Genomic DNA, 21,984 nt, shown 5'->3' with positions numbered 1-21,984 from the left:
CAAACAACCTTATATATATATATATATATATAGTTTTTATTGTATTTTAAAAAAATTCACAACTGGACAACTCAATCAATCAAAGCCTTAATCCCAAAAGTGGGGTCGGCTAACATGAACCAAATTTGATTATTCCGTGTAGTCATCAACATAAATCTTTCTCCTCCATCCCTTACGATCCAAAACTTCATCCTCACGTAAATCCATGCACTTCATATCCTTCCTCACTCCTTCCAACCAAGTCATCTTTGGTCTCCCTCTTCCTCGTTTAATCCCTCCATGGTCCCACTCTTCCACTCTTCGCACCGGTGCACCCTCGGGTCTCCGTCTTACATGTCCAAACCAACGCAGACGATTTTCCCTTAATTTATCTACAACTGGACAACTATAAACCAAAATTCATATTCTTAAAATAATTTATAACCTGTTTTACAACAATGAAAATATATTGCTATGTTTTTTGCCTACTTTTGTTTTAGTTGTGTATTAGAAGCTAAATAAAAAATGCAAATATCAAATTAACATATCACGAGACTTTTATTATTCCTTGACTAATTTATTATTATAATACTTAATTATCAATCAATAATCTATAATTATAGATCACCGTGCATGGCACGGGATCTAACCTAGTAAATACATAATAGTGAGTTGTAATTAAATTATGAAATTAATTAAAACTTGTTTAGTTGTGTATACTATATATCCTCCAATAGATTTTAATAAGTTTTGTATTCAGGTGATACTGGATTGTTGATTGAATTTTAAAATAAATTTTTTATTTTAATCAAATGTCAAATCCTAAAATACATCATTTATGTAAAGTTCCTTAAAACTCATATGATCCCTTCTCATTTATAATGTTTTGATGGAGTAGGATATCAATTATAAAAAAAACACGACCCCCATTTATAATGTATTGATGGAGTAGTATACCAATCATAAGAAACACGATTATAATTAGTAAGTTTAACACTTAAAAAAAAACAAAGGGTGTAATAAATTTGAAATATTTGTAAATTTTTTTAAATTTTTTTTTATTATTATTACTATTATTATTATTATTATTATTATTATTATTATTATTATTATTATTATTATTATTATTATTATTATTTTTTATGGTAATAAACAAAAGGGAATAAGAGATGGTAGATTGGTGGTAAAAAGGTTGGAATGTTGGATCTTTATATGGGAAAATGGTGAGCTAGATTGTGTGATGGTAAATGGGCCTATACAAATTGCCAAAAATTTGGCTACCAATGAAAAAAGTCAAAAGTAAAGGACTATAAAGGAGAATTTACCCCGGCTTCTAAAAGTTATGTATAACCTCCGGTCCAAATTACTCGCAACTTTAGGGTATTATTTGTGAGATATAAAATATTCCAAAGTTGCGAGTAATTTGGACCGGAGGTAGTATTAACTTATTTGAATACGAAGGAAGTATTAACTTATTTAAGTACCAATATAAAAATGTCCAGGCCTGGTACATTTTGGTCATTAGAGATCTTACAATGACTAACATGGTGCGTTTCTTAATCCAATGCAAAGTTTAGGGAATTTTAGTCTACATAAGAATGAACTCTAGCTTATAGAAGCATTCGAACTATCAAATTTAGGGAACTCCTAGTTTACATAAGCATCCAAATTCCAGACCATCAAGTTTAGGGAATCCATCTTATATTGTGTGGCGGCAGATGGTGTTGCTCCATTTCCCGGCACTACATATGTTACGCGAGCTCTTAGAAATGGAAGAAACAGTGAGAGAAAGTCGGATGGGTGCTCTGCTGTTTGATCTTGAAAAGAAATTCTCTTACTCCGTACAATCTCGTGATTGTGGCATTATTATATGTTCACTATCAATCATGCTATGATCTAGACAGTATGAACTTGGATGTGAATTACCGAGTTTGAGCTTGGTTTTACAGCTATATCCACTCTCTATCCCGTGGTAACTGTTACATATGCAGATAAGCCATTACATGTTTTCAATAACCAAAGAGGTTTTGGACTTTGGAGTATAGGGAGCAACATGGATCATACCTTTGAGTGGGAAAATCCGTACACAATTACTGCTCTTGTAGTGTTACTAACAACTTCGCAGTAATACATTTGAATGTTCCACTGGTACTTTAGTACAGCAGTACTGGTACAACCGTACAACAGCGTACTTCAAAACTACACAAGCTGAAACAAGGAGAATTCAGGTCAGAGAATTGGAGATGGTGGGCTTGGTGTTAACTGCGTTCACCTGATAATTCTGATCCATTATAAGCAGGACATCGAAAATATCAGATTATAATCTTTAAACAGAGGGAATGACTTGCCGAAATCAAAAAGAGGCAAGACAGTACAACTAGTTCTCAACTCACGATAGGTATAGGAACGATAGAAAGCATACTTGAGACAATCAAAGTGAAACCTGATTCCTGAGAAAGATGTTCTGAAAACAAGCCAATTTTTGCAATTGAATTAAGAGACTAAATTATTAAAGTACATTATATACGGAGTAATAAGCTTGACTAGCACATTTGGACAATTTTCTGCTTCTTTCCTCAAAGATTGAAGGAAAGTTTGATCCATCCTTTGATTTACACATAGTACAATGAAGTATGAAATTACATGCTACAATAAATTTCAGATTATGCATCTCAAAACAAGAGAGCATATCGCAGACATCAAGAGGCTCAAAGGTAGCTTTCCACCAAAAGTTGGGTATCTATTTTCGTTCGCAACATATAAAGTTTCAAAAGGGTTCATTATACAGGTGCATTATACAAATTCAACAGCACAAAAGAACCACGCTCTCAAATAATATCATTGTGAACCTGGGTAATATGCTGGTATAGAGGTGGCTAATCCATATCCTGTCTTCCGAAAATCAATGGAAAGTCATCAAATTGCTCGGAAGGATGGTCCTCAGTCAAGCTGTTTAGTGAATCATAAACCTGCAACATGGAACATCTATCCTTGGGACGAGAAACTATACAATTTGAGGCGATTGTGAAGACCTGAAGGATATCATTGTCATAACCTCTTCCACGTATATCTTTATCAATGGCTTCCACCATTCGCCCAGAGCTTGACAGCAGATTCACCCAATCTACCAAGTTGCCCTTGAACCCTTCCTCTACAGCACTCACTTCCAACGGTTTCACGCCTGTCAATAATTCCAAAAGAACTACACCAAATGCATAAACATCCCCTTTAAGTGACGCCACCATGGTGCTTGAGTACTCCGGTGCTATATACCCAAACTCTCCTAAATCCCCATTAACAAAACTACTCTGATTCTGCGATTCTGAGGCAGAAATAAGTCTTGCTAACCCAAAATCAATGATCCTAGCATCCAAATCTTCATCAAGAAGAATTACATGCGAGCTAATGTTTTGGTGCAAATGCGGAGGCTCCACTCCATGATGAAGCCAAGCAAGCCCTCTGGCAGCACCTAAACAAATTCTGAACCTCATTGGCCAATCCAATTCAATCGTTTTTCCATGTAGCACCGAATGCAAAGTCCCATTAGACAAGTACTTATATACCAAAAGCTTCTCATCTTCCACAAGGCAATAACCCAACAATGGCACTAAATTCGGATGCCTAAGCTTTCCCAACCTATTCATCTCCGTCTTAAATAGCTTCTCACTCAGCTTACACGTATTAAGACGTTTGATTGCCAAAGTAGAACCATCCGCCAACATAGCCTTGTATGTAATTCCCATCCTAGTCGAGATCATAACAGTCTCTACACTAAAATTATCAGTAGCAGCCAACAAATCCGATAATTTAACTTTCACAAGCGGTTTTTGAAACAAGGAAACCTGAGTTAGCTTATGAGCCCTCAACCTATCAATCCAAGTACCATCATCACCTCTCCCTAGCCCATACCCTTCCTTCCTCCTTCGACTCGCCCTCGAAAAATACCACCACCACACCCCAAACCCTACTAACAACGATGCAGCCGCCCCGAAAACACCAGCAGCTATAATAATCGCCAAATTCTTCTTACTCAATCCATTACAACTAGACCCAATTGGATCCCCACATAACCCATCATTCCCTTCAAACCCTGACTTGGCAAAACGAGCAAAAGACTCCGGAATTGGCCCAGATAATCCATTCCCAGCAACAGAAAAGTCATTTAATCGATTCAAACTAGACAATTGCACAGGAATATTTCCAGATAACTGATTATCAGACAAAATTAATTTATTCAAATACTGACATTTACCAAGATCAGGTGGAATTTGACCAGATAATTTATTACTAGACAAATCCAGAGTAACCAAAAAAGGAAGCCATGAACAGATCTTAGAAGGAATAGCACCAGTAAGAGAATTACCAGAAAGATCAAGGTTTTGAATGCTAGAGCAAAACTCAAGAGATTCTGGGATTTCCCCAGAAAGTTGAAAATCTCTAAGTTGAAGACTAATTAATCGATTTTCTTTGTCATTCCAACAAGAAGCACCCACAAATTTGCAGACAAAACTAACTTCAGCTGAAGAATTTTTGAAATTCCATGAATTAAGCTTACTTTGTGGGTCCTTCAAATTGTTTTTTACACCTTGCAGACACTTTACATCATCTTCAGCTGCAAAAGAGAGGGTTAGGAGAGAGAAAATGATGAATTGGAAAGTGGGTAGATCTGAATTTTGCTTCTTCTTCATCACTGAAAATTACCCAGAAAAATTAAACACATATACAGTAGATTGAAATGAAGAAGAAGAAGAAGAAGAAATGGGGGGTTTAGGTTTTAGGTTTGAGGTCAACCGGTTGAGTACTATTAGCTGGAAAATTTGAATGGTAGTAAAGAAGGAAAAGAGTTTCAGAGAGTTGAATGGTCTTTGCTTTGAAAGGAATGAAAGAGCATTTGACTGTCATTTGTTTTCTGTTTTTGTTTTGTATTTTCTGGAAATGGGGTCCCACTGGATGTGGATGGAGTGGGAGGGGTGATATATCTATCACCTTTCAAGGGCAAAACTGTCATTTTTAGGAGGGGAATGGAAAATAAATGAATAATCCTCATTTATAGAACGTGAAAAATACAGTAATATAAATGAGAATTGAAGTAAATGGTCTTGCCTATTATGAAGTATGTAACTCAATTTGCAATAAGATAGTACAAACTCTTAAATAGACCTGGTTCACACTAATTTATTGTGGATCGCTTATAATAGAAATACTATAGTCGTTTTATTTATTTAAAAAAAAAGGTCACCATGTTAAAATAATGGTCATTCTGTTAAAATAAAAGTGATTGTGTTTTATAAAGGTCGTAAGAGATAAAAAATTTTAAATGAAAATTTTAAAATACTAGTCAATATGAATAATATAGGTCACTAGATTAAAATTAGGATCATAACATCATACTTCAGGTTTGCAACAAATATTAAAAATCACACAAATTTTATTAAAGGTTACTATATTTAATATTAGGGTCACTATGTTCAATACTAAGCCAGTTACACACATGTAGAATTTCGGGTCTACAATAATATTATTGTGAACTAGGTTCATACAAGTTTTTTTGATAAGATAGATATATACTCCCAAAATGCTTATAACAAGACTTGAACTCAACACCAACAAATGTTAAGTTAAGAGTTTTACCATCTTAGCCATTCATTATTTGTGTTTTTTATCCAACAAAATTATAATTAACTTAGATAAGTTAATTTGTGTCTTATTATACTATTTGTTTCCATTATGTAATGATTGAGTTTGACAACTAAAAAATATTTATAGCAAGACTTAAACTAGAAACCAACAAGTCTTACTATCTAAACAGTCGAATTTGATTAGCAAATTAAACAAGTACAAACTAGCAATCTGGGGCATCGCTCGAGCCACACATTAGTTATTTTATCATTTCTCTCTCTTCTATGGTCCCCACTTAAATAATAAAAATATCTATCTTCTCTCACATATTTTCTCTTTCATGGTCACCATCTTACTTTTACCATAATAATTTATTCATCCACTCACAATATTTTATTACTCTCCTAAAACTTTGTGCATTGTCAAGTGATGCAAATAAAAAAACGGAGGGAGTATATAACTATATATTACTCCCTCCGTTTACAATTTTATTATTATTATTATTATTATTATTATTATTATTATTATTATTATTATTATTACTTCGTATCATGCTTAACTTAGCATTTACTAAGGCCTTTTTTGATTGGGAGGAATTGGGAGGAAAAGAAAAGAAAGGAAAGGAAAAATAAGCATTCCTATATTTAGTTCTAAAAATTAAATGGGATTTGAAAGGAAATGAAGGGAAATGGAAGGAAAGCTCCTTCACAAAATCTTCCCTTTCCTTTCCTCCCGAAATTGAAGGAATTTGACAGTAAAGAAAGAAATTAAATCTATTAAGCTTTAAATTGGTTTTCTCTTCACTTTCCTTCCTTTATTAATGTTATACGGAGTACCAAATAATAGATTCCTCCCAATTCCCTTTCTTTACTATTATCAAACCAAATATTGGATGATATTGTGTCTTTCCTTTCCCTTCTCTTCCCTTCCTTTCCCTTTCCTTCCTCTACTAATATTGAACCAAACAAAGCCTAAAGGAAAATATGACCATAATAATCTCAATAGGATTTCATCCTACATCCTAAAGTTAATTAGTGACTTTTCCAATCTTTATCCTAAAGGACCTATGGAAGTTGAGGCTCGTCCTAGGGTGACTCACCAATCTTTTAAGTACTTTTCCAAATATAAAGTTGTCATAGCTTTATTTACGATATTATGAATTTTTAACGATATGTAATTTGATCATTACTTAAGTAAGCTAGTATGTGCTTGACAAAGTTTACCTGAAAATAGCCTTACTCATTCTCCCTCTATTATTTTAACGTATGATAATTAGTCTCAAATTACATGCGAATTAATTTCCTAATTTTTCTTCGTACAAATGAAGAGAGAATATATCAAAAGTTCAAACCTCATTGTTTGTAAATACTAAAGATTGTAGTGGGTTATTTAGGGTCATGCCTCGTGTCGAGCTCATATATTTTAGGGTTATCTTGACGCGGGTGACACGACCTACAATCTATGTGTTGTGCCAAAATTTTTAAAAGGTTGGCTCATGTATGACCAAGTCCATATGTCATCATGTCATGCTTGTGTAACTAAGCTTAACGTGCCTTCATTAATTATAGTGTGTTTTTTGTGTCAAATCAGGATGTGCTTCTCTATAATAAAGGTAGTTAACATGTTGTGTAAAAAAAATTAAATAGAGCAACCAATTCTATACATGGAAAAATACAAATAAATGATTTTACTTGATATTATCCAAATAAAGTACTTCGATAATAATTAAGAAATAATTTTGTTTTTCTAAAATATTGATTTTTGACTAATTTCATTTATTACATAACACCCAAGTGTATATACTTTGTATAGCCTTTGAGGTTTAGTGGGTTTTTAAAAAAGTCGTTCATTTGAGGCAAAATTTAAATTCATAAATCCCTTTTTATGATCACACATGATTTCATGTCCACAACAATTATGCTTAGTGCTTAGGCAATCACCATCGATGCTTTGAAGGAAGCACTAGGAATAATGCTAAGTCAATCACTATCAATGTGAGTATCATTTGACGATGATCCCATCAATGACGAACAAAAAATGTTGAGTTGTAATCTTTATAATCATATAGTTTTGGTTGGTTATAAATGATTAAATGTAATATTTATAATATGTTAAATATACATTTTTAGTTGGGGTTACTCGTGTAAACTTCCCACTCGCACATTTGCATTGTTAAGAGTAGATTGTAATTGGGTTTAGGTCCTTTATTAGAATACATAACGTGGCATTAGGATATCAATTGTGAAGTGTTTAATTTCTAGAAGTTTCAAAATGGTTGCAATAATAATGCAACACGAAATTTCATGTGCACTCTATGTTTCCACAAAATTTCATGTGTTTATTTGGGGACCAACGTTGAAGAGCAGTATGTGTCTGGATATGATAAAACTGACTCATATCTAAATTAGGGTTGTTCATTGGTCTAAAATCGGGTTGGATTAACTCAGATCAGATTGAAGGTCGTTCAAGAAACGAAGATTAAATCGATAAGTTGGGACGGAATCGAAAAAATCGGTCCAAAACCCAGATCGAACCGATTTTAGAATTTTTATAAAAAAAATTTATAAATTTCAAATAATTTATGGAAAACTCAAAAAAAAAAATTTAAGGAAAAATAATATTTTAAAGTTTTTTTTTTTTGTATGTTTTGTACAAAAAATCTCATACGATTAAAGTTTTCCAAGCTTGTTAATATCTTAATCATTATGAAAGGTTTTATGTATAATTTTAAACAAAAAACCGGTCCATTCCAAGATCGGACTGATTAATTTGATTTGGTCTGGTCTGGTTCGAGTTCAGTCTTGATTGGTCCGGTCCATTTTTTCAGTCCGAACCAATTTTTGAACACCCCTAACCCGATAATTGTTAATGCCTCTAGGTAACAATGCCTACACTCCCTCCCCTAAATTACTATAATAACCCTTATAAATAAACCCATTAACCAAGTAGTAAAGAGTAACTGCTACTACACTACCCCAATACAAAAATATAAAACAAAAAAATTAAAAAACCATCATTTTCTCTTTCTTCATCAGTCATTTTCTCTCTCCATTTTTGCTTTTGAAATTGCTCAGTTCTGAAGAAAAATCTGTAAATTTGTTACAATATAAAAAACAATGAGTGATATACGAGATGAAATTGCACTAGCTAGCGAAAGAAAAATCTTCAACAAAATCAAAACCGTAAGTCTATTTGATTATATTTTACGATCAAAATTGAGTACAATAATCAAGAAAAATGTGTGATATAAGAGATGAAATTCCGCTAGAATTTGCAAAACAACCATGAAAAATGACGATTTTGGAGACATGTAAGTGCCATTTACTTGATTTGAAAGAGTTTATTTGATTAGTCACGTACAGTATGGAGTTATGTAATTGTTAATTGATTTTTTTTTAAAAAAAAGAAATTGTTTATGAACTGAGATGACGATTATATTCTTATTCAATCATGAGTGGATACGGTACAAAAAGAGTATTAAGCTAATTAAATCTCATGTAGTTGATTCTCAACTTTTAAAAGCTATAATAATATCAAGTAGTCGGTTCTGTTGAAAAAGACGTGTCTGCAATTGCAAGGTATAATGATCATTTATAATAGACTATATGTTCATTTTTACATGATGTTATTCTTGAAATTCTTTTGATATATATTTATGTTTATGGTTGTTCATTTAAGTATACAAAAATGTTCATTTGAATAACACTTTTGAAAATAGAGTTTAATTGTCCTTTTTTTTTTTTTTTTTTTTTGAAAGAGAGTTTAATTGTCCTTATTTTATGGATAATTTGATCTATTTAAGTAGGATTATACATGTAAAGTTAGTTCGTAGTAAAAATTATTTTTTTTATAAATGTTCATTTTCATTTACATAGATGTTCATTTATATATTAGTAAGGGGTCATTCACATATTAATAGACGATCTTCAGAATTCTAATAATGTCTATTTTTGGCGGCCGATTTCTTCACATATTTTTTTTATAGGTATAATTAATTTAGTTCTTAGTGAAACTATTTTTTATGCTCGTTTGAGTTTTAACACTTGTTCATGTTCATGTTCATATTGAAAGATGTTCATTTACATTTTAATAATTGTTCATTTTCATATTGAACTGTATATGATCATTTTCTAATAATGGGTTCATATTTGTATGCGTAAATGTTTATTAATGTTTTAAAAATTTGATCTCTTATTACACATGCCCTATTATTATATAAGAAAGTAGAAGATATCGATGTATATATCGAGAAAAGATATGAATCAAAAACAACACACAAGCTATCGTAACGCTAGAAAAGGATATAACATAACAAGGAACAAAGATGATTTTATGTACCTGTTATTTATACGAAATGTATTAAATGGCAATGTCATTTTGCAAGATGCATATATGTACATCTCAAAAGTTTATGATTTTCACTTTTAATTACAAACTAATATGTGTATTAGTATATATAGATTTGGTAATTGAAGTTCATTTTTATTTTGATATTATGTTTATATTTACAATAATATATGTTCATTTTCATATTGGTAAATGTTCATTCACATATATATATGCACATAATTATTTTGATAGATGTTTATTTAAATTTTATTAAATGTTCAATTGCACATTAAAAGTAATTCATTCAAGTTTAACACTTGTTCATTTTTTATATTGTAAAATGTTCTTTTAATATTAATACCACACATAAAATATAAGAGACTATGTTCATTTTAATAGACAAATTTTGACATTTTGGAAGCTAAATAAATGCTTATTTCTAATTTATGAATTTCATTATAATATTGATAGCTAGATGATACAAAACATCTTGAGTATGCATATGATATTTCTAATATTGATTTTTCTTCCTTATGGTCGTTAATGATCAATAATACAAAATCCAATGCTCATATTAGAAAAGCAATATGTTCATAAGCAAATACCTAAATGTTCAAACCGACTTCGTGTTAGTCTTTCGACTACCCAAACAATAATGTTCACTTTCATGTTTATGAAACAATTACATGTAATAGTATAGCTGTATGGAAATGTGTTATTATTATAATTAAATTGAATTTATTTTATATTGGAAATTATTTAGTAACAACGTTTTATTTATATAAATACAATTCTAAGACCGTATATATTTGCATACATCCTACTATAAAACTTATACATAGCTCTTGAAATGAACATTTGATGGTACAAAAATGAATATCTGTTGAAACAAGAATAAACAAAGATGAACATTGGATGATGCAATACTTCTAATAATAAAAATGATTTGAACACAGTAGTCCTTATAAATAAATTTGCTCTCATTTTTATTTATAAAAAATTCTTAAAATTCAATTCAAAAAATATATTAATTTGAACAAAAACTCCTTATTATAAAAATGAACATCTAATGATTTATAAATGAACATTTACCGATACAAAAATGAACATGTTATAAAAAATTTACAGAAAAATCATAAATGAAAAGGGGCGGGGGCGGGGCACGCGCGTAGGTTGTGGGGGTGTAGGTAGTGTTTCCTGCCGTGGGGCGTAGGTAAAAATTTATACTAACCCGAATAGCCCAACTAGTTTATCTAAAATACCCGATTTAAAACTGAAATCCATTCAAAATTACTCAATTCAATCCAAATCAATTGAAATCTACCTAATAATTATTGTTTGTAATAATGATTATTTTATTTAATGAATCATATTGATAAAGAAACAAAAAGGGGCCAATTTGACCCAAATCGATCCAACCCCGATATCAAATTGAATGAGCCTTAATGCCTTGTCCAAAAATAACATGACCAAAATTGACCAAATTCAAATTCAAATTCAAATTCGATCTAAATGCCCAAATTGTTATCTCTATACGCAAGCATCAAGGAAATGTCTAAATAATTGATTTTTTTTTTTTTTTTTTTTTTTTTTTTTTTTTTTTGAAGAAAGTTTTATATCTAAAGAATAAGTTGGATTTTTTTTTTTCCCCTTAACTAACAACAATAATGAATTGGAACCAATTTCACTATTGTTTTCTCCTGTCGAAAAAAAAAAGCATTTAGGAAATGTCTAAATAGTTGAGTTTTATATCTAAAGAATATATGGAGTAATATTTAACCTCTTGCAGTAAGGGCAAATACAAGTTTATCTGCGAGATAAACGAATTTTTGTTAATATGGTGACATTTCTGTAAATATATTAAAATGCGTGGTTATTTATCAGTACTTTTAGTGAGTTGTCCAATTACTGTTTGCAACTTGCTTTTACTGTTTGGTAAGGAAATTATACATGTACCCCTCAACTAGTACATGAAAAGACGCATGTACCCCTTCATTGGTACTTGAAAGACAATTAAACCCCTAATTTGTTTATCTGGGGAATTAACTGGGTACAGCTCTTGCAGTAATATACCCTAACAAAATAAAAATAATAATAAAAAAAAAAAATCATGCTTCTCTAGTAAATGAAACACAAATTGTTTTTGTTTTTCATTGCAGTTTTCTTTTATAAAAGAGATGGTTTGTTTATTGGACAAGTTTAATTTTTCTACTTCACTTGTATGATTAAAATTTTTAAATAAGACAAATTTTCTTCTTACAAAACTTCATATCATACTTTCTCCAATTTTTATTATTACTCCCTCCGTTTCATAAAGATGTTCCTGTTTCTCAAATCAATGCAAAATTTTACCCATCTTTGACCGCAAATATCTTTAATCTCACACTAGCAAAAATTATAAAAGTTAGATATTAATAATCTACTCACCAAGACGAATCAAACTAGATCCCACATGACTATATTTGCTCTTATAGATTAAGAGAAATTTAGAAGATTCTCTCTTTCTTAAAAAAGTCAAAGATTCAAAACAGGAATATTATTGTGGAGCGGAGGGAGTATTATTTAGAGTTACTAGGGCATGTGATGAGAATTGATCTCAAAATCTCCTAAATTGGAAAAAAATGTCTAATCACTTGAGCTATTTTTTACTCTCAATAAATAACCGTGTTTAAGACCTGTTCTGATTTACTGAAGTGAGCTGAATTAAACTGAATTTTTTATGAGAGAAGAAAATTAGAAATTAAACTAAATTAAAATGAAATTAAGCTAAAGAAAACAGTCAAACACATCGTTAATGCGAAGTACAAAGTATAGTCCATCACAAGTTATATTGGGATAACATTATTAATTTAAAGATTCTAATCATGGATTGGTGGGCATAGTCTAGCATTCTTCTTTACTTTTTGGTAGAGCAGCCCAACAAACAAAGAATCATCACTCAAGAAGAAAAGACCTCAACATGAACAAGGAATTCAATTGATTCCCTTTCCTTTCCTTTACATCCTGCAATTTGAAACCCGGATTTTCATTCGGATCTTCCTTAAACGGTTAAACCCATCTTCCCTCTCATTTCAAAACCAACACAATAATCCTGAGAATTCAACAACAATATGATCAATAATAATCTGGAGAATTCTTGATTGTATAACTTCTTAAACTTATCAGGGTAAATCCAAACCCGATTCCCCGGAAACTCGTTTTGTAAAAATGGGTTTGATCAATTAGAGTTGAGTTGAATTGATGGGGTTGTGGTTGAGCAAGATTATTGGGTATCCCAGAAATTATGGAATTAAATCTGTAAATATGTCCCCTTCTTTAAACACTTTTTTGTTACCAGCTCCATTGCCTAAATGGCCTGAAGGTGCGTTTCTTCTACCTGTCATTTTTGTTCTTATTATTTTGTTGAAGAATGTTTTTGTTGGCGTTGTTTGAATCAGTGATGTAGACGGGATTTGATCTCGGGACATGGCTTTGAGTACTTGGGTTAGGTGGGTGGGTGTATCACTCATATGAGCATGTGGGTGGGTGGGTGTAGTTGAAAATGTGGAACTTGACTATGTTTTTACCCTCTAGGTTGCTTATTATGTTGTTAGGTAAAATCTGTGTTTAATTGGGTTAATTGATCATGATTAATATAGTGACAAAATCTTTCTTTATGATTTAAGTAGGCAGAAAATTTCATGATCATACTAATTTTATCACTATGTCACTATGTACATTGTCAATGTTCATATAAGCGTATTTTACATAATCATATTAGACCGTGTCACACTATAATTCATATACTGTAATACACTAACTCGTAAAATGTTATAATGTGTATAAAGGGGTAAATGGTCGACCATGTTTCACAAGAAATTGTTGTTTGGGTAAATAGTTGACTATGGGTGTCCTTAAATGAAATGTACAGCAATTGAAGAAGCTGCCAAATGACAATACATGTTCTTTTCAAATTTTTTTTTTTTTCTATATTCAATTAAACAACTTGTTCTTTTGCAAATGTCTTCAATTGTTTTGTCAATAGTACAAACTGTTGCTTTCTTTCTGTTTTTGCTCTTACAATTATATGCTTTTTGTTGCAATCATCTAGATTCTAGAGTAAAAGATTTCATATTCAGAAATACATCAGTCAAATTATACTAAGATATGTTTAGTTAATAATTTTCTCGCCGTGCATTTATGACTATTCGAGTATTTGACTGCTTTCTATGATTTACAAAGATTGCTGCTGTTTGTGGAATAGATAATCAATCAGCATGGACTTTTAGACCGATTTTGCATATCGATAGTGATTTATCATGAAGAAAATAGAGCATCTTTTTCTGCCTTAACTCAGCAAAGCAAGGATAACAGGACTTGGCATGCATCATGTAGTTTCGTGTTAGTTGTAGCCCTACCTAGGATGAAAATAACTCAGTTTATTTTGGACATCCTAGAGCATGTTCGTATGGTTTTAACAATCTAGATGTAAGTAATTGAACTTAAGAGACACAAATTTAATTGACACTTTGACAGTGTAGTGTGACCTTAACATGTACCATAGAATCACATATTCACAATTATCACTTGTGTTGATATTCATCAGGGCAAGGATTTGCCACTGGGGTAATAAACCTTGGAGAGATAGAAGTTGCGCAAATAAAGAGGTTCGAGTTTATTTGGGGCTCTCATCTGTCACATGACCGAAGAAAAGGTATTTCTTTCTATAAGCCTGTGGACATACCTGAAGGATTCTTCAGCCTTGGTCATTACTGCCAACCAAATGATAAGCCTTTAAATGGCTATGTTCTGGTTGCTAAGGGATTGGCGTCTCAAGATCCTAGCTTACCAGCCATTGTGATGCCTGTTGATTATACTTTGGTCTGGAATTCAGATGACGGCATGGAAATTTATGATCAACATAGTTACTTCTGGCTGCCGAAACCCCCTTCAGGCTATAAAGCCTTAGGCTTCGTTGTGACAACCCAGCCTGTTAAACCTGATCTGGCTGAAGTAGGATGTGTAAGACAGGACCTTGTCAATGATTGTGAGACTTGTGATTCAATGCTTGAAATAAACTCAAAATTCCGGAATATCCCTTGCAAACTCTTTAAGACTAGGCCTCGTAACAGAGGTATGCAGGGGAGAGGTGTACCTGTTGGAACCTTCTGTTGTACTAGTCTGTGGACTGCAGAAGAAGAAATGCCTGTTACATGTTTGAAAAACAATGACCCCGATTATGCCAAATCTCGATCAGATCCATGCACTGATTCATCACTATGGTCCCACTGTTTTCCTCCACCCTGATGAGGTCTACTTTCCCTCTTCTGTTTCATGGTTCTTCATAAATGGAGCTCTTCTATATAAAGCTGGACAGTCTAATGGTGAACCTATTGATGCTGAAGGCTCTAATCTGCCTCGTGGTGGAGAAAATGACGGTGAGTTTTGGTTAGACCTTCCTGCTGATGAACGAAGGGAAGTTCTCAAGCGTGGGAACCTTGAAACAGCCAAACTTTATGTTCATGTAAAACCAGCTTTAGGTGGCACGTTCACTGATTTAGCAATGTGGCTCTTTTCACCTTTCAATGGACCAGCCACCATAAAGATTGGACCACGTAATATTGCTCTGAGCAGGACAGGTGAACATATTGGTGATTGGGAACATTTTACTCTTCGTATTAGCAACTTCACCGGTGAACTTCACAGTGTATACTTCTCACAGCACAGTGGTGGTGTGTGGAAGAATGCTTGTGATTTGGAGTTCATAGAGGGAAACCGACCTGTCGTCTATGCATCTAAACATGGCCATGCTTGCTACCCATATCCGGGAACCTATCTTCAAGGATCTTCAAGTCTTGGTATTGGGATAAGAAATGATTGTGCTCGAAGCAACATCTTTGTGGATTCTAGCACCCATTACGAGATTATTGCTGCTGAATATCTTGGAGAAGATGTTACTGAGCCTTTCTGGCTGCAGTATATGAGAGAATGGGGGCCACATGTTGTTTATGATTCGAGGAAAGAGCTGGATAAGGTGATCAAACGGTTCCCATTGCTGTTACGTCGTTCAATTGCAAACTTGGTTGGCAAGCTTCCGGGAGAACTTTGTGAGCAGTCTGGACCAAGTGGTCCAAAAGAGAAGAACAACTGGTTAGGGGATGAAAGGTGGTAGAATAACTTGCCAAAAGTCATTCTGTTTAACCTGTTCTAGGATCATATTAACAGGATTTATCTTTCTAGACTTCAATTCAAGCTTGTTGGAAAAAATGGCCAAAGAAAGTGTAAAGAACATGTAAATGGAAGTGTTTTATAAAATTATATACATACATTTATGTATATGTCAAAGGATGTCATAGTAAGCTAGTAAAATTTGATCACCCTCCATACTGTAACTTCTTTTCAAACTAACAATGTGACACATGAACAATATCTAGGGAACATTAGGTTTTTTATGAAGAGGTCAAGAGGATCATATATTGATTACTAGCTCTATACCTCGAGTATGGATTTTTAATATGCATGTAAAGTACGAAGTAATATTTTGGAATCAATATTATAATATGAAAACTTCACATATTTTTCAAAAGTATCCTAATGATTAAAACTGCATCGAATTTTTAATTTGCAAATTTTGTAGTTCTTCAATAATGTTTTTATGAGCTTGGTGAGATTCGACCCATAACATTGGATTGGAAAGCTAGCCAGCTGTTCTAATCTCCTACAAGTATTTCATAGTTAATACTCCATTGATATTATATGCTTCACCATTACCAGAAGTTTATCATTATACCCCTTGAACTCGCTAAAATGATTATGACTACCTGGTATCATGTATGAATTCAAATTGGCTCATCAGTATGAACACAAATTAATGACCCACCGAGCTTGAACTATGTGTGTAGTTGTGTACAATAGCACAAATAGTTAGATCCAAATAATAATATGAGGTGCAACCATGCAAGGGTATTAAAATTTAACCTCGGTTGTCCTTAGTGAAGATGCCTCTTTTACCTCCACAATTCGACATTGAGCAATTACTCTTGTCCCATGAAAAAAAATTGCCATTAATTATACTTGAATTATTGGCTTATTGTAACATTTGACTTACTATAAATCTTGTGTGATTTGACACTCCAATACATTTCTATTTGGCTCGAACAATGTCTCGAATCAAAGAAATTAAAATCGATCTAGTATTCTGGTTAAAAATTTATATTTTAATATATCAAGAAGAATTCTAAAACCGATCTAAATCGATTCAGTTCGAGTTTTAGATCAGTTTTATTAGTTTGGTCTAAGACCAGTTCCATCTCAACCGATGTAGTCTTCGAGTGTTGAATTAATCTTGATTTGGTGAACATCCGTGCTTGCATACAAAATCAATATTTTGATGAACATAAAACTGCTTAACGAACAATTATAAGCCCAAATACGACCTTAAGTTGATTAGTTCTTGACTTCAAGTAGAGCTTGCAATCTCTGACACAACATGACAACATGACCGAAACGGACACGATACTAATACAAAATTAGGCCTTGTTGTTTTGAGGTTCTGGGCAGAGCAGGAGTCAGAGCAAAGAAGAGCAGAGCCGAGCCGAACAGATTTCATTATTATTATTATTATTATTATTACTATTACTACTATTACTACTGCTAATACTACTACTACTACTACTATAATAATAATAATATTATTATTATTACTATTATTATATCTCAAAAACAAAAGTCATACAACCTACAATAAATTAGTGGGAAGCCGAGATACAATCTGAGCTCCCACTCCTCTAGCTATAGCAAAGTCTACCCTAGTGAAGATATGAGCTGCCGCACGAGCTCCAATGTTTTGCGTCGTCGAGAACCTCTGAACCCGTTTTAGCAACGTATTATTATTATTATTAACAAAAACCTACGAAGTCAATAAATTTACAAGAAATTAGTGGGGAGCCGAGATACAATCTGGGCCCCCACTCCTCTAGCTATAGCAAACCTGATCTTGCTGAAAATGTGAGCAGCTGCACGAACACCTATATCCTGAGTCCTTGCGAACGCGTGAACCCGTTTCAGCAACGAAACAACATCATTTTCTAATTCCCCCAAAGAAGAAAAGGACAAAGGAAGAAAACCGTAACCAATAGCCCTGCAACGTGCCCCATACTTGTCCCGTTTTCGCTGTGCAGCAACCGACACAACTCGACCAGGAACAAAGTCTGACAACCCTGATTATGTCATAGGAGAAGATCCCGTCAAGTCAACACACACATCAAGGCCCCTATCCCAAGAATAAAGCAACATATCTGCAGGTCGTAGAACCCCATCGTTGCCTCCAGTCAACCCAACGTTAACCTCCTTTCTTGCAGAAATCCCGGACCGAAAACAAATATCAACAAAGGCGTCACGAACAACACTATACAGACGTTTAATACCCACCATCCCAGCACAGAATACAGTATGATCTCCAAATATATCCCCATCGAAAACCTTAGAGCAATCAGAACACGGCGCCAAAACCGAGAACAATGGAATCCCCAATCTGTAGCAAAGAACAGGACGGTAAGCCATAGCAAAAATAGACAAAGTCATACGACCTACAAAAAATAGACAAAGTCATACAACCTACAAAAAATTAGTGGGAAGCCGAGATACAATCTGGGCCCCCACTCCTCTAGCTATAGCAAATCCTATCCCGGTGAAGATATGAGCTGCAGCACGTGCCCCAATGTCCCGAGTCTTCGAGAACTTTTGGATTCGCTTCAACAATGCAAACAACCTCCTTTTCTAACTCCCCAGGAGAAGAGAAAGAGAGAGAAAGGAAGGAAGTCATATCTAATTGCTCGACAACTGGATTTGTACTTAACCCGCTTCCGATTGGCCGCATCAGTCACTACTCGTCCAGGAACAAAGTCAGATAGCCCATACTGTGTCAAAGGAGAAGACCTTGTCAAGTCAACACAAATATCGCGACCACGATTCCAGGAATAAAGTAATACATCTGCAGGTCCGAGGACCCCGTCGTTCCTTCCAGATAACCCAATGTCCACCTCCTTTCTAGCTGAAATCTTTGACCGATAGCAAACATCAACAAGGGTATCCCGAACAACATTATGCCGATGTTTAATGCCCACAATACCAACACAAGACACCGCATGATCGCCGAAAATATCCCCAGCAAAAACCTTTAAACAAGCAAAGCACGGCGTCGTGATAGAGAACAATGGAACACCCAACCGGTAGCACAACACACAGCGATAAGTTTTGGCATTCATCATCTTACCCAACTCCGAATTAGGGACCGCCCGAAGCCAAACAGAGGTGTGATCTTATTATTATTATTATTATTATTATTATTATTATTATTATTATTATTATTATTATTTCTACTACTACTACTACTACTACTACTACTACTACTACTACTACTACTACTACTACTACTACTACTATTACTACTACTACTACTACTACTGCTGCTTATTATTAAATATTAATTATTATTATTAAATATTATTTAATTATTATTTTTATTATTATTATTTAAAATTAATAATTATTATTATCCTTAAATATTAATTTTTATTATAAAAAAACAATTATTAATAATAATTATTATTAGTATTATTATCACTATTATTATTATTAAATATTAATTATTATTATTATTAAATATTAAATATTAATAATTTATTATTATTATTAAATATTTATTATTATTATTATGATTCAATATTAATTATTATTAAATATTAATTATTTATTATTATTATTAAATATTAATTATTTATTATCATTATTAAATAGTAATTATTATTATAATAATTCAATATTAATTATTATTATTATTATTAAATAATAATTATTTATTATTATTATTATTAAATATTAATAATTATTATTATAATAATTCAATATTAAGTATTATTTTAAGCAAAGCAGAGCAGGAGATTAAAGTAAAGTAGAGCAGCTCTAAAAAACAGGGCCTTAGTGATAGAAAACACGAAATCAATACAACACGACATGAAACTAACCCACACAAAACCTATTTAGATAAATTGGTCAAATTATGCAATTATCTTACTCATTTTACATAGTTTGTTAATAGATTTTGTGGATAACACGAAAATGACACAAGATCAAACATGAACATGACGCAACACGACACAATCGTTTTGCCTAGTCAAACTTCACGTGAAAAGAAAATCATGGCTTAATTTCAACTCGAGCACTCATTTGCCACCTCCGGGCTCCGGCCTTCGAGAGCTCGAGACACAAAACCAATCTGGGCTCTGGTGCACTGCACCCAATTAATTGACAATTTGACAGAAGCAAAATAAGGGAGTTAAGTATACAAATGGTGATCAAGTTTTTGTTTTTTCACCCTTTGGTGATCAAGTTTTTCTTTTTCCACCCAAAGGTGATTGAGTTAGAAAAACCGAGCATTTAACTCACCAGAACACCTTTTTACCTGCTTTGAACTCAGCAAAAAAAAAAAAAAACAGTCACCCAACATAAACTTAATCACCTTCCCGAAACATAATCACTTATCAATAAAAAAATCCTGAAATGAGTTTAAAAGCTGAATATATAATACTAGCCGTTGGGATAAATTACAAAAGTATAAATACAAAATAATTCCAATAGCTATCTATTCCAAAAGGCTACCCAAAAAATTTCTCCTTTGCTGTCACCCTTGCAACAAGAGCTTGAGCGATCAAAACATCTTGAAAAAAAAACCCTAAAAAAAACAATTTATTTAAACTGACATGGAAAAAAAACCCAAAAAGGAACAAATTAGTCAATTAAAAACTATAATAGCTGTTGTTTAACATCAACACGTTGAAAAATAAAACAACTTCCATATAATTCACAAACAAATTAACACATAAATACCACTTTACTCGACATTCAATCCTAAATTCTTTCAATTAAGTACAATTACTCTGTTTCACACTACCCCTTCCAATTACACCAAAGTCAAGATACCCACCCAACTTAACCATGCATTAGCAAATCAAGAGTCTTACGACAATAATCTAAAGGTAAAAAAACGAAATTTTATCATCAAACATACCAAATTCGACCCTAAATTCAGGAAGAATTCCACAATTTTTGACAAAATTTAAACCCTAATTTTTTCGACTTTAAAGAGTATACAACGATTGAGGCAATTATGAACAACAAAACCAAAGAGATGAAGTAAAAATTTACCTTTCAAAGTGCCAAACTCCTTTAATCAAGCTTTCCAAAAGAGCAAATCATCATTAACTCATTAAGAGTGAATTTTGAAGAACGAGCAAAAAAAATAAAAATAAAAAGGAAAAGGAAAAACGTGGGGAAGGGGAAGAAGTGCACCAAAGGGGGAAATTTTGGAAAAAATTGATAAGAGCTGTCATTTTCACAATTGACGTGCCTCGTGCGAATAAAAAAATTTAATGCCGGTTTTTTTCTATTGGTTAACCGCGAGTGACTAAGTTTTTTACCCAATGTATCTGACAGATGATTAAGTTTTTGCTTCCTTTTTATTTATTTTTTTGCCAGAATTATCCCTTCAATTACCAAACGGTAAAAAAAAGGTTAATTTGTAAATTACCACCCAAAAAGGGGACCTGTTTTGAAATTACCACCCGTTAAAAATTTTATTTTAAATTACCACCCATAAAATTAAAAAAGTTTTCAGATTACCACCTTTTTTGGAATTCCGATGGAATCTGCGTTTGAAGGCCCTACCCAACGGCTAGTAATGGCTACATTGCCTCTTCTGACCGTTTTCCTCCCCGATTTTTTTATTTTTAAAGTCTCCAACTTCTATTCACAATTTTTGCCCCAATTTCAGCCAAAATTTCTCAAATTTCAGCAGTTATTGTGTGAAGAATTTATCCAGTGAAGTTCAGACTCTCAATTTGCATCTAAGGTATGAATCCAATACTTCATAATTTTGGGTTTTTGCCAATTTAGGAAATTAGGGTTCCTGGGGCAATTAATAATTTTGGGTTTTTTGCCAATTTAGGAATTTAGGGTTCCTGGAGCAATTAAATTGGGGGTTTTTTGCAATTAGGCTACCTGTCTGAAATTAATTGGTCG

At 32.8% G+C, this 21,984-nt stretch overlaps 2 pseudogenes across 1 annotated transcript; one reads left to right on the top strand and one right to left on the bottom strand.

Annotated features, from left to right (window-relative positions):
• Window positions 1–2,441: 2,441 nt before the first annotated feature.
• LOC145572051 (putative inactive receptor kinase At1g27190 pseudogene) lies at window positions 2,442–4,873 on the bottom strand (annotated as a pseudogene).
• A 7,932-nt stretch (window positions 4,874–12,805) lies between these two features.
• On the top strand, window positions 12,806–16,288 carry LOC145572050 (hypothetical protein At1g04090-like; annotated as a pseudogene). The gene is made up of 2 exons (XR_014096677.1): window positions 12,806–13,288; window positions 14,513–16,288. The product of XR_014096677.1 is annotated as a hypothetical protein At1g04090-like (transcript).
• The last annotated feature ends 5,696 nt before the right edge of the window (window positions 16,289–21,984 follow it).

The sequence above is a fragment of the Chenopodium album genome, chromosome 12, assembly GCF_948465745.1.
Source record: "Chenopodium album chromosome 12, dcCheAlbu1.1, whole genome shotgun sequence".
In the NCBI taxonomy this organism is placed as follows: domain Eukaryota; kingdom Viridiplantae; phylum Streptophyta; class Magnoliopsida; order Caryophyllales; family Amaranthaceae; genus Chenopodium; species Chenopodium album.
The sequence above is the reverse complement of the archived record's forward strand: the minus strand, read 5'-3'. Positions and strand labels throughout refer to the sequence as shown.